The sequence below is a fragment of the Oncorhynchus mykiss genome, chromosome 10, assembly GCF_013265735.2.
Source record: "Oncorhynchus mykiss isolate Arlee chromosome 10, USDA_OmykA_1.1, whole genome shotgun sequence".
Lineage (NCBI taxonomy): Eukaryota > Metazoa > Chordata > Actinopteri > Salmoniformes > Salmonidae > Oncorhynchus > Oncorhynchus mykiss.
Genome location: NC_048574.1, coordinates 23,546,999 through 23,559,354, shown reverse-complemented (window position 1 = coordinate 23,559,354; position 12,356 = coordinate 23,546,999). Strand labels below are relative to the sequence as shown.

At 42.4% G+C, this 12,356-nt stretch overlaps 1 long non-coding RNA gene across 1 annotated transcript in view; it reads right to left on the bottom strand.

Annotated features, from left to right (window-relative positions):
* Window positions 1–1,413: 1,413 nt before the first annotated feature.
* Window positions 1,414–12,356, bottom strand: part of LOC118936919 — a 37,087-nt gene continuing 26,144 nt past the window's right edge. The window contains exons 2-5 of the long non-coding RNA XR_005034349.1: window positions 4,337–4,417; window positions 3,967–4,019; window positions 3,615–3,699; window positions 1,414–1,983 (exon numbers count right to left, since the gene is read on the bottom strand). This is a non-coding gene — a long non-coding RNA (uncharacterized LOC118936919). The remainder of the gene's footprint in view (window positions 1,984–3,614; window positions 3,700–3,966; window positions 4,020–4,336; window positions 4,418–12,356) is intronic.

Sequence of the window (12,356 nt, the reverse complement as noted above, 5' to 3'; positions counted from 1 at the left end):
TGCCCGTCTGCCCAGCGCCGTCTGAGCTGTCCGTCTGTCCAGAGCTGCTAGAGTCTCCCGTCTGTCCAGAGCTGCTAGAGTCTCCCGTCTGTCCAGAGCTGCTAGAGTCTCCCGTCTGTCCAGAGCTGCTAGAGTCTCCCGTCTGTCCAGAGCTGCTAGAGTCTCCCATCTGTCCAGAGCTGCTAGAGTCTCCCGTCTGTCCAGAGCTGCTAGAGTCTCCCGTCTGTCCAGAGCTGCTAGAGTCTCCTGTCTGTCCAGAGCTAGATTCTCCCGTCTGTCCAGAGCTGCTAGAGTCTCCCGTCTGTCCAGAGCTGCTAGAGTCTCCCGTCTGTCCAGAGCTGCTAGTCTCCAGTCTGTCATGAGCCGCCAGTTAGCGTGGAGCCGCCAGTCAGCGTGGAGCCGCCAGAGCCGCCAGTCAGCGTGGAGCCGCCAGTCAGCCAGGATCCGCCAGAGCTGCCAGTCAGCCAGGATCCGCCAGTCAGCCAGGATCCGCCAGAGCCGCCAGTCAGCCAGGATCCGCCCGAGCCGCCAGTCAGCCAGGATCCGCCAGAGCCGTCAGTCAGCCAGGAGCTGCCAGAGCCATCAGTCAGCCAGAAGCTGCCAGAGCCGTCAACCAGCCTGAGCTATCTCTCAGTCCTGAGCTACCCCTCAGGTCTGAGCTACCCCTCAGTCCTGAGCTACCCTTCAGTCCTGAGCTACCCCGTAAGTCCAGAGGTGTCCCTCAGTCCGGTGGGCCTTTTGTTTAGGGTTCCCAGGTCAGGGTCGGCGGCACGGGTCGCCGTTCCTAGGAGACCACAGAGGCGGACTAAGACTATGGTGGAGTGGGGTCCACGTCCAGCGCCAGAGCCGCCAGCGCGGACAGATGCCCACCCAGACCCTCCCCTATAGGTTCAGGTTTTGCGGCCGGAGTCTGCACCTTGGGAGGGGGGTACTGTCACGTTCTGACCCTAGTTATTGTGTTAATTGGTTGTTTTAGTTGGTCAGCACATGAGTTGGGTGGGCATTCTATGTTTTGTGTTTCTATGTTGTTTTTCTGTGTTCGGCCTAGTATGGTTCTCAGTCAGAGGCAGGTGTCGTTAGTTGTCTCTGATTGAGAATCACACTTAGGTACCCTGCGTTTCACTGTGTTTTTGTGGGTGATTGTTTATGTGTCTGTGTTTTACACCACACGGTACTGTTTTCGGTTTTGGTTATTCACGGTACGTTTATCGTTTTGTATGGAGTGTTCAGTTTATGTGTTTAAATAAAGACCATGGACACCTACCACGCCGCATATTGGTCCTCTGATCCTTCTCTCCTCTCCTCTTCAGACAAAGAGGAGGAAAACCATTACAGCATGTGTCCAAAACAGAGTTCTATAATCCTACAGCAAACACAATCTCAGAGACAAGCCAAGTACAATCAAAGGTTCTTTATTATAAATTCAGCTTTTACAACAATGACAATACACAGTATCACAATGTATAAAGGAGCTAGGATTTAGGGCTATAGGCTAACAATGACCAACGAGGAAACTAACACAGCAGTTGATTCACTTACAGAGCGTTGGCATATGTTTGTTCGGCTCTACCCAGGCAGGTTTTGTTTGTTTGGCTCTACCCAAACAGGGTTCGGCTCTTCCTCCCAAGCATGGGTCGTTAATCAATAGCTAGTCCGGTAGTCAATGACTGGTTCAGTCATCAATAGCAGATTTGGTGGCTACTTGCAGGGCTATCTCTCACTCTATGCTGGGCCTGCTGGGTTTTAGCGCTGGGTGTAGCCTCTCACAGCTGCGTCAGGCATGACCCCTGTGTCTGTAGTTGTAGGGGACACAAAACATACAATTAGAGCATGTACTGGCCAACAATTGGTGTCACACTCGCACTTTCTAAACATGTACTTTCCTTTAGAAGGGCTATAGAGAGCGTTGTGATGTCTTTTTCCCACAGCAGGCGAACAGCAGCACCAAGGTGGATGTCAAGGGGTCCCCGGTCCGAATGGTGCCTGAAGGTAAGTTCCTTTTAACTCTCGTTCTAGGGTGTGTTTAGCAATATAGTTCTTGGAGTGAGAAGGTTATAGGGAATTGGCAACAGATGTCTCAAGTCAATATAGTCCAGGAATGGGCAACTTTGATGGGAGTGGGGGCCACAAAAAATCTGAACTCATCATGAAGGGCCGCAGTTGCTACCCATTTTGCCATGGGGTGTAGAGAAAATGTTGTTTTAAAGCTAGTTTGCTGCAATTCTACACATTTTACCATGGTGCAAAGAGAAGATTTAGCCATTTTAAAACTCATTTCATGCTAGTTCTTTAATTTAGAGTTAATTTAGTGCAATTCTACTCATTTTGCCATGTAGTGGAGAGGAACATGAGCAGTTTTACAGCTTTATGTCCTGCAATTCTACACATCCAGACTCACATTAACCATCTCCAATCCAAAGTTAAATCTAGAATCGGCTTCCTATTTCGCAACAAAGCCTCCTTCACTCATGCTGCCAAACATACCCTCGTAAAACTGACTATCCTACCGATCCTTGACTTCGGCGATGTCATTTACAAAATAGCCTCCAACACTCTACTCAACAAACTGGATGCAGTCTATCACAGTGCCATCCGTTTTGTCACCAAAGCCCCATATACTACCCACCACTGTGACCTGTATGCTCTCGTTGGCTGGTCCTCGCTACATATTCGTCGCCAAACCCACTGGCTCCAGGTCATCTATAAGTCTTTGCTAGGTAAAGCTCCGCCTTATCTCAGCTCACTGGTCACCATCACAACACCCACCCGTAGCACGCGCTCCTGCAGGTATATTTCACTGGTCATCCCCAAAGCCAACACCTAATTTGGACGCCTTTCCTTCCAGTTCTCTACTGCCAATGACTGGAATGAATTGCAAAAATCACTGAAACTGGAGACTTATATCTCCCTCACTAACTTTAAGCGTCACTTGTCATAGCAGCTTACCAATCGCTGCAGCTGTACACAGCCCATCTGTAAATAGCCCATCCAACCAACTACCTACCTCATCCCCATATTTGTTTTTGTTTTTCTGCTCTTGTGCACACCAGTATTTCTACTTGTACAACCTCATCTGCACATCTATCACTCCAGTGTAAATTGCTAAATTGTAATTACTTTGCCACTATTGGCCTATTTTTTTTGCCGTACCTCCTTACTTAATTTGCACACACTGTATACAGATTTTTCTATTGTGTTACTGACTGTATGTTTGTTTATCCTATGTGTAACTCTGTTGTTTTTGTCGCACTGCTTTTCTTTATCTTGGCCAGGTCGCAGTTGTAAATGAGAACTTGTTCTCAGCTGGCCTACCTGGTTAAATAAAGGTGAAATAAATAAATAGAAATTGTGTCATAGGGTGGAGAGAAATGCTTGCAGTTTTTCATATGATCTGAGTGAGATTGACGAAGAAAATCAATGGGTTCTCCCTGGGCTCTAATTCAACCTTGGTTACAATACATTTGGATAGCTGACCACTAGACGAATTTGACAATTAAAAACTCTTAGTCACTCAATTATCCATTGTCAGCTATCAATGACTGACATAACAAGAGAAAAACTGTTGAAGCTCAACAAAAATGTGAAATTGCAACTTGTGTATTCTACTATTCTACCTCTGTTTTGAGGTAGAGAATTGATCCAAGGGCCTTCAAAACCGCGGGCCACCAGTTGGCCATCCCTAATGTAGTCCATACCAATCTGGGGAATCACAGCACACCATGCAAGCAAGCAAATAGTTCATGCAATTAAATTTCACACAAATTTCACATTCTGACATTCACAAATGAATGTAAAAGGCAATCGTTGTAAACAACACACAGCACACGTGATTAAAATGCACTCATTAATAGGCATGATGTAAAATAATAAGACCTGCTGATTAGTAATATACAAATAATGGCAGTACCTAGTTTGATAAGAGTCAGTGTCAGTTGTTGAAAGTATTAATTACAGTAATTTACCTACTTCTCTCATTATTGGAGTGGAAACGTTGTTTGCAGAGTTCACAACCTGCCACACTTGCGAGAAACAAGTTTGGATTCATTTCATAACCATGATTTACAAGTTTTTTAAAACATTCTTTCATTGTCTTTTGTTTTGAGTGCTCCATGTAAGCATTGACCATGTTCCTGGTTTCTCGTTAAGGGGGCATACTGCTGAGAACACATAGAAGTAGGCCTACCTGGCCTGCTGCATGTAAATGTAGGAAAGTGCCCATTTAGGGATATCTCATTTCTGATCATCTTAACTCACCATGTCCACCACTAATAAGCTGAGCTTCTCTGTCATTTTTTTTTTCACCTCACTGAAAAAGTCAGCAAAGTCCATTTCTTACCTCCATTGCAATTAATATAGTTCCTCACAGTATTTGAACATTCTTTCCAACACTCTCCCGGCCTTGATAATCACCAAGCCTCTGTATGAAAGAGCAAAATATCATGATCTGATTATCCCATATATCCAATGGAAATGTCATTAAAAAAACAGCTGTCTGTCCTGAGCCCACTGGCAGAGAAACTATGAGGAACCGGAATAGGCTAGTTGATACAATGTTGCAAGTTCTCTAGGGACAGCTTCAGGCCAGACCCATGCTGATTGATTTTATACAATATTGCACTTCACTAGTGATAGCTCAAGTCAAGACAAATAGAAAGGGAGGCAGACAGACAAAGTAGAGAGAGAAATGCGATTGAAAGAACCTGAATTTTCATCAGTATGTTTTCTACTGTTTTTATTTGTTGGCTTTAGGCCTACAGTGCTTTTTCAAAAAGTATTCACACCCCTTGACTTTTTCCACATTTTGCAGTGTTACAGCCAGAATAAAAAATGTATACAATTTAGAGTTTTTGCCACTGGTCTACACAGAATAGCCCATAATGTCAAAGTTAATTAAAAATGAAAAGCTAAAATGTGTTGCGTCAATAAGTATTCAACCTCTTTGTTATGGCAAGTTCAGGAATAAAAATGTGCATAGCAATGATCATCAACCAACTTGACAGAGCTTGAAGAATTCTGAAAAGAATAATGGGCAAATGTTGCACAATCCAGGTGTGGAAAGCTCTTAGAGATTTACCCAGAAAGACTCACAGCTGTAATCGTTTCCAAAGGTGCTTCTACAAAGTATTACCTCAGGGGTGTGAATACTTCAGTAAATTAGATATTTCTGTATTTCATTTTAAATAAATTAGCAACATTTTCGAAAAACAAGTTTTCACTTTGTCATTATGGGGTATTGTGTGTAGATGGGTGAGAAAATAAATAAATTGGATAAATGTTCAATTCAGACTGCTGTAACACAAAATTTGAAATATTTTGTCAGAGGCTGGTGCTCTCGCATTAGTTGAATTGTAACTTTATTCAGATTTTGATGATTTGCCCCGTGTCAATGATTGAGAAACGAAAACGTTATTATTTAAATTAAACTTTTCCACGAAAATGTGCATATAAAAATAATCATAACTGGCACGCAGATTAGTGATCTGACGTGCTGTATTGTTCACGCCACGCTGCTCGTTCACGCCACACTGTTCGTTGGTAAGAGAATGCCCCTTCTACCTCTCAACTTGTTGACAGGTGTTTGGCTCACTGCCCCGCAATTTTCTTGCTTCTACAGCACCACCTTGCGAGATGGTCATCTCCCGCTCGTATAGTGTATGAGAAAGTCCTCTGTTTTCTCTCTGTTTGTCGTATTGGTGTGTGACTACAGGCTAGCTAGGCTAATTGGGCTTCCGTGTCTCTATTAACAGGAATTTACAAAACATTTGCTATAAACCACAGTGAGTTCGCAAATACAGCCCGCACTGTGCCTCCTAAAACAAGCCTGTGAATTGGCAAACACACAAGCAGCACACACTTGAGTCATCACACATCCATATTCAGATGGGACAGTTATATCACGATATGCCCCCCTCCACATTTTCTTTAATATAATCTATGGACATAGATAGTGGAACCCCAGAATTAGATAGTGGAACCTCAGCTTAGCCGAAGTTCCAGGGAAATGACTTGTGATTTTCTTCCCCTTGAGAGTTTTTTTTCTCCAGAATCTTCCCTTGCTGAACATAGTCAGCACAAAATAATAACAGCATACCATTACCAATGAACCGGGCTAATGTGACTTCCCCTCTCTCTTTCTTAACAGCATTGGTTAATCGAATAGGGTGTAGATGAGACCCTGTGGTCACATCAAACATGATTACGACTTTCCACTCCGACACATCATTACTTTTGTTTTTCACTACCTTCACCCTCTTCACTGTCTCAACACTAGAACTGCCACTGTCGTCTGCAGCGCTTATAGCAGGGCCTTTCACTACCTTCACCCTCTTCACGGTCTCAACACAAGAACTGCCAATGCTGCCAGCAGCGCTTATAGCAAGGCCTTTCACTACCTTCACGGTCTCAACACAAGAACTGCCAATGCTGCCAGCAGCGCTTATAGCAGGGCCTTTCACTACCTTCACGGTCTCAACACTAGAACTGCCACTGCTGTCTGCAGCGCTTATAGTAGGGCTTTTCACTACCTTCACCCTCTTCACGGTCTCAACACAAGAACTGCCAATGCTGCCAGCAGTGCTTATAGCAGGGCCATTATTTTTTCTTTTACTTTTCACCACAGACCATCCAGGTCCATGACTTTCATCATCCCCACCCGTACCATCAGAACTATCATCCATGTCGACCACAGTCCAGCATCCTACCACAATATAGAACAATGGATTCTATTTCGCTTACTTGTTTGAAGTCGAAACTCGCCTCTGCCTCCTGTCCTATTTCTCAATTGCCTAAATAGCTGCCAATCAGCTAACAAGCCAGTTTGTCTAGCCTCGGCCCAGGCTTAATTTCTTATCAAGAGGTCTGAGAGTACAGGAGAGTAGCATGGGTTAGTTCTGGTTTTTGCATCTGAGTCACTTGAAAGTGGCATGTTTATCATCCAGAGAGGTAAAACTGGATGATAAAAATTCAAGTGTCAAACAGTATGCAGCTAGTAGAAAAAAGCTCTGAATAATATAGATCATGAAGGAACGCCTGGGGGAGAATGGAAAAAAACCCATCTTCACAATAATACGAGGGTTAGAGTTTTTCAATTTGGTATCTCTAATCCAAGCAATAGGGCAGTGGTCGCTGATATCATTTGCAAAAACACCACTAGCCAAATGCTTATGAGGATGGTTAGTCAGGATGAGGTCAATCAATGAGGAGTTTTCTAGGTTTTTCACAATAATCCGAGTGGATTTCTTTATCAGCTGAGTCAAGTTGTACTCAAGATGGACATTCTTCAACTGATCTGAGGCATGTGTAATCCATTCAAGATTTAGATCTCCTAACACAACCAGTTCAGATACCAGAAATGTTTTAAATATCCAGAAATAATCTCACCAACCTCCGCCAAAGCAGCTGGGGTAGACCGCAGCATTAAATATGTGCATATTTTGGCTTATGGACACTTTTATGGACACAGCTGACATATTTTGGGGAAAGAGATGCTAAGAGAGCATGATGCCACAAGAGAAGATCTTACATAAATAGCAATCACATCTGAAAATGTTGTAGTCCGCAATGGTAACATACTTACCATAATCAAATTATTCAGCCAAGTCTCTGAGATAACCAGAACATCTGTACTTGTGTCATGCACCCAGACATCCAGAAAGTCCAGTTTAGACATCAGGCTTCGTACACACATTTATATGTAAAAGTTCAAGCCCTCTGCGAGATTTGCAAACAGCAGGAGCATTAATGGCGACACAAGAGTCAATATAACAGGATAAGCTAGCCACAACAGGCTTCCTGATTGGATACAAAGTTGCAGAGCTAATAGTAGAATTCAGATAAATGTACACATGATTGCTGTTGACAATACCCCTATGCTTATAAGCACATGTAGCAAAATGATAGCTTGATATAAAGCTATAAATAGCACAGGTGGAGATAACAAAATTGGGTTCCTTACAGGAGCTAACAGAGCTATGAATGAAAATTAAATTAACAAGCACAGAATTACTATTTACAATACACCTATGGGAAGCTGTGGCGGAATGAAATCGCTGCGATTTAATGGAAGTAAATACCTTTGAGGAGCTTGATTTGATCAGTCATTGCCTCAGCGCTGCCTTGTATTTTTTGAACAGGATCCAGGCACCCAAATGATTAGGGTGGATCCCATCCTCCTTATAGAGCATCCTCTGCTTCCAAAAGGTGTCAAAGTTGTCTACAAAAGCTAAACCTAAGGAGCTGCAGTAGTCACGTAGCCAGTTGTGAAGTGCTAATAGCTTGCTAAAACGTTCACTACCTTGACCAGGCGAGGGCACAGGGCCAGAAATGGTAGAACGTTTTTTGGTATCCAGCAGAGACTCAATAAATTCTTCCAAATCCTGTTTCAGACATTCCGAGCTAACATTCCTAAAGTCATTAAATTCCACATGGACTACAAATCAAATCAAATTTCACTGGTCACATATACGTGTTCAGCAGATGTTATTGCGGGTGTAGCGAAATGCTTGTGTTTCAAGCTCCGTGCAGTAATATCTAACAAGTAATATCTAACAGTTTCACAACATGTACCCAAAATACATGTTAATCTACGTAAGGAATGGATTCAGAATATATACATATATGTCAGAGCGGCATTGGACTAAGATACAGTGGCATAGTATAGATACAGTATATACATATGATGGGTGATGCAATATTTACAAACAATTAAAGTGACTAAGATACTGTAGATTAGTATACAGTACAGTTTACACATATGATATGAGTAATGCAAGATATGGAGACATTATTAAAGTGGCTAATGTTTCATTTCCTTAAAGTGGCCAGTGATTCCTAATCTATGTCTATAGGCAGCAGCCTCTGATGTGCTGGAGATGGCAGTTTAGCAGTCTGATGGCTTTGAAGTAGAAGCTGTTTTTCCAGTCTCTCGGTCCCAGCTTTGATGTACTTGTACTGACCTCGCATTTTGGATGATAGCGGGGTGAACAGGCAGTGGCTTAGGTGGTTGATGGCCTTGATGATCTTTTTGGCCTTCCTATGGCATTGGGTACTGTAGGTGTCCAGGAGGGTGGGAAGTTTGTCCCCGGTAATGTATTGGGCAGACTGCACTACCCTCTGGAGAGCTTTGCGATTGTGGGCGGTGTAGTTGCCGTACCAGGCAGTGATACAGGATGCTCTCAATTCTGTAAAATGATGCTCTCAATTGTGTAAAAGTTTGTGAGGGCTTAAGGTGTTAAGCCACATTTCTTTAGCCTCCTGAGGTTGAAGAGGTGCTGTTGCGCCTTCTTCACCACACTGTCTGTGTGGGTGGACCATTTCAGTTTGTCAGTGATATGCACGCCGAGGAACTTGAAGCTTTCCACCTTCTCCACTGTGGTCCCATCGATGTGGATAGGGGGGTGCTCCCTCTGCTGTTTCCTGAAGTCCACGATCATCTCCTTAGTTTTGTTGAGAGGTTATTTTCCTGGCATCACACTCCCAGCGCCCTCACTTCCTCCCTGTAGGCTGACTCATCGTTGTTGGTAATCAAGCCTACTACTGTTGTGTCGTCTGCAAACTTGATGATTGAGTTGGAGGTGTGCTTGGCAACACAGTCATGGGTGAACAGGGAGTACAGGAGTAAAGGAGGGGGCACAACTGCATCAATCTCCATGTGCTGACATAGAACAGTGGGAGCAGGCTAGAAATATCCTGTACTCGAATCCCGCGGTAGTACAGGGATTTTGCTCCAGAAACCGAGATGTTACCATAGAGCTGCCTAAGACAACAGTTGGCGAGATATCTGCCCATTCCCATGCCTCGAATGTTTCAGGTGAACCGTCGAGGACCTGTAAGAGGTGGAATCTTGCATGCCTGCAACTCTAGGCAGCCGGTTCGAGATTCCCATAACCAACAAAGTGGAAAGCTACAGTGCAGTTAGTAATATTAAGTTACACAATTTTATTTTTTCAAGTTATTATTATTTATTTTTTATTATTGAATATTCAAAACATACAATACACTTGCAGTGAAGCCGCTCAACAACTACATCAAACCAGTCATCGAACAGACTCCCATTCATAGCGACACACAGAAACGTCCAGGGTCAATGCCCTGCTCAAGGGCAAGTTGATAGATCTCCCACCAGGCCAAAAAACATGAACTCCAAGATCCCCCCCACAGTTCCCCAATAGCTGTCCCTCCCACAGCCCCCCCCCCCCCCCCCCCCCAAGAAGAAAAATAAAAAATACAATTAATTCCATTCCCCACCCCCAAGAACCCCCCCAATGCACCAACAACCAAGACAATGCACTAAAGAGAAAAAAGGAAAAGACAGAAAAAACAGCAAACAACAATGCAAATAAATAAATAATAGTAATACATTTAAAACAAAGGACATCAGGGACAACTTAAATCATAACAGCAATGCCAACTGTAAATGTTTGTGTGCATGTCTGGCAATATTACATGCATGTGTGTATTCTTGTATGCGTTTATTTGAATGAGAGTGTGTGTATATGCATGTGTACAAACACCTGCACGGCATCAGCCTCAGGCAAACCGGCATTAGTTGTAAAAACACTGCCCCTCAGTGTCTTTCAAACTTACTTTTATTATGTATTATTCTGCCTTTTATCTTTGACCATCATTCTATCTCCCGCACAGCAACTCCACTCCCACTTGTCTCCAATTCCACATCCTAACCCTCAGCTTCCCTCAGCCCATCCCATCTATCTCTGCTGGCCACCCACTTAGGGTTTCTACGCAACACATATCTTTCAACTATGCTGTGATGTTTAACGTACAATTTCAATCTATCTAAGCGAATAGAATCCACAGAATGCGAGTTGAAGATAAATACTTTTACTAAGAGTATTAGTAATTTACTGACCCGGTCTCTCCAGATCTCATAACAGTACTATTTCTAGGGTCAATTTTATATCAATGCTATGCATTTTCATCCATTCCTGAACCTTAAACCAGAAACAGGCTACCTGAGAGCAATACCAAAATAAATGGTCCATTGATTTTGTATCCTCACAACAAAATCTGCAGAATTTCGATGATTTTATGCCCCAAATATTCAACATTTTGTTGGTGACAAAAATTCTATATAATAATTTTAGCTGGAAAGCACAAAGTCTTTAATCTTGCATTGTTTTATGTATCAACTCATACACCCTGTACCATGGAATCGGTACATCAAAAATCTCTTCCCAACTATTTTGCAATCTGTATGGCACAGTTGTCAACACCCTGGTCCTCAAATGAAACTGGTATACTCCTATTTATGCAATTTTTATTCCTCTGCCAGTTTTGATCCTTTATATTGGGCAGACAGACCAGTTCCCTACCTCCTCCTGCTGCCACCTGCCTCCTCCATTTTTGGGGTAATGCTGTAATCAATTGGTTGTACTCTTGGATTGAGCAGACCTTCGTGTACAATTCTGATAACGCCATGAAGGACATAACTCTACCCTTACAATTTACAATATCATTTAAGAACAAAATACCCTTTTCAAACATCTTTCCCATAAATACAGGTATTTTATCAACCAGCACATTTGAGTTCAGCCATATTATTTGTTGTAATATTTGTTCTATCTTTTCTGGGGATGAAATTGAAATTGTAGCCAATGCTTGTTTGAAAAAGAGATACTTTGAAAAAAGTATAATTTTCAATTCATCGAAAATTAGATATGGCAATCTGCACAAAGGCAAAAAGGCATTTTTTTCTTATTAATCTACTTGAGAACCATTTGGGGTTCAAGTAGAACTTTCGAATAGGTGAGAGAGGTTTAGTGCTTTTATATTTAATAATCTCAACCCACCCTATTCATTATATGCAGTGGGGCAAAAAAGTATTTAGTCAGCCACCAATTGTGCAAGTTCTCCCACTTAAAAAGATGAGAGGCCAGAAATCTTGCTTGTTTGTAGGTGACCAAATACTTATTTCCCACCATAATTTGCAAATAAATTCATAAAAAATCCTACAATGTGATTTTCTGGATTTCTTTCTCAATTTTGTCTGTCATAGTTGAAGTGTACCTATGATGACAATTACAGTCCTCTCTCATCTTTTTAAGTGGGAAAACTTGCACAATTGGTGGCTGACTAAATACTTTTTTGCCCCACTGTAAAAATACACGTTTTATTTTGTCTGATTTAGCGTCCCAGATAAAGCGAAATATTTTTTGCTCATTTGATTTGAAAAACGAATCATCAGGAGTAGGCAGTGCCATAAGAAAGTGAGTAAACTGAGATATGTCTAATAAATAGACAGGTATTTACCTCTCCATGGTTGCACGATCTTATCTATTTGACGAGTTTTCTATTCATTGTAGAGAGCTTATTTATATCTTTTGTGATATGAATACCGA